Source organism: Lethenteron reissneri, chromosome 32 (assembly GCF_015708825.2).
Source record: "Lethenteron reissneri isolate LAM-NWPU_2019-01 chromosome 32, ASM1570882v1, whole genome shotgun sequence".
Classification (NCBI taxonomy): domain Eukaryota; kingdom Metazoa; phylum Chordata; class Hyperoartia; order Petromyzontiformes; family Petromyzontidae; genus Lethenteron; species Lethenteron reissneri.
In genome coordinates this window covers 1,836,850-1,838,625 of record NC_083810.1, presented here as the reverse complement: position 1 = coordinate 1,838,625, position 1,776 = coordinate 1,836,850, and the positions used below count along the sequence as shown (strand labels likewise).

The following is a 1,776-nucleotide window of genomic DNA, read 5'->3' as shown; positions in this document are numbered from 1 at the left end:
GGCCGTGCGCGCGCCGGGGCGAGCCCGTAGAGCCGATTGCGACTTCACGACTGACGGACTCACACGGCATGATGATGGTGATGCCTCGTGGGAGAGGGGGGGGAGTCGTTTGAGTTATGGTCGTACGGTATACAACGTTGTGCACTCTACGTCTCAACCTGCTCAGACAGTACTTGTGCAATACACGACAGTACTTATCTCCTGTCGTGTATAGCCGTAGACTTGACAGTAGTTATTGTGCAACACTGTGTCTGGCCACCCGCCCACCCCTCGTGTGCCTCGCCGGCGAATATATGTGCTACTCAGTGACAGCACCTGCCTCGACACAGTGTCTCACTCCTTAACAGGGGGATCTTTGTCTCTCTGCAGTGTGGGGGAGCGGTGGTGCAGCGGTTAGCGCGCTGCACTCCGAACCCGCTGACCCGAGTTCGATTCCCGCTCACAGCCAGCACCAGTGGCGAATTATCTGAACCGGTCCTGGGCTTCCCCTAGGGGCGACTCAGTCTCAAATGAGTTGGTGCGGTGTGTGCTGGTGTGGTGTGTGCTTGCTGGCGACCCACTCCCTCCTGTGCTGTGCCGGCCGTCATAGGCACTCACTTAACAGCACTTGCCCCAACAGTCTGTTAAGCCTACATGGGGATCTTTATAGTGTTGGGCACCTGCATGCAGCAGAGTGCGGTTCTTGGAGGCTCCAACGCTAGTGGAGGCAATTCCACATTCCAATGGCGGGGACAGTTATTTATTTCAAGACAACCACCACCGTTGACTTTCCGCATTGCTGTATCAGTTTAGATACCGCGGAGGGATTTATGGGCTCAATTGTATACGTGCCTACGTATGAGAGGTGTGTATGTGTTCAAATAGGAGGACATTGACTTCGCAGTCCCCGCGTGTAGAGGAACTTCACATTCAGACGTCCATGGCATTTTTGTCGCGGATTTACTTTCAAATACCTCTTCAGCTGAAGCCCATCATATAGTTACCACCATTGACTGTTCTCCCAGTGTTGTACCTATTGCAGCAGTCATGGGTGGTGACGACTGCTAAGCACAGAAAGGCAAGTCATTTCCATATATATAATATTTGTCTAAATGCATAATCTCATCACATCGGTTGAGTGAAATGATGATCGATGCACACCTGGTTATTTTAACGTTGCGTGGTGCACTGCAAAACACCCGGGACGAGCAGTGTGCCGTGTAAGCTGCACGTTTGAGGAGAAGACGACATCTCTAGCTGCCTGGCTGTGTTCATCATAACAACAATAACAACAACGGGCACCTGAATTGGGCAGCAGCCCAAGCATTCAACAGATGCGGCTTCGCTCGCGTGACCGTTGCATTTTGTAAAGGTAGGTGGCACTGAAGCACAGCGGTGGGGAGAAATGAGGAGGCCGCGTCTCTGCCACGTCGCTCTGAAGTTCATCGAGGCCCCCTGGTGCGGTGAGTTCCACCCGTGAGGACCGCGCCACTGCCGACCGCAGCGGGTGTCCGCTTATGATGTGACTCGCCCAGCGCCCTGGTGATCATGCGTCGGATTGTAAAGTCACTTTTTTCGAACTTCTCGTGTTTTTGTTCGATGTCCTTCCTGCTCTCCCCCATTCCGGCACCTCCGATTAGCATGGTTGGCTCAGGTACAGTGCGAAAGAAGTTCAACGTGCGCACATACGTACATCGTCGTGGTCACCGCTCGTGCCAAGCGGCATGGGGATCGTGCATGCCGGACTGCGATGCCACAGCCATCCACGGGACACACACGCGCTAAGGGGGGGGACCC

At 54.2% G+C, this 1,776-nt stretch overlaps 1 protein-coding gene across 3 annotated transcripts in view; it reads left to right on the top strand.

The window, feature by feature from the left end:
* LOC133349882 (gamma-aminobutyric acid receptor subunit beta-3-like) overlaps positions 1 to 1,776 on the top strand; it is a 291,199-nt gene that overhangs the window by 7,305 nt on the left and 282,118 nt on the right. The gene's annotated exons all lie outside the window — the stretch shown is intronic.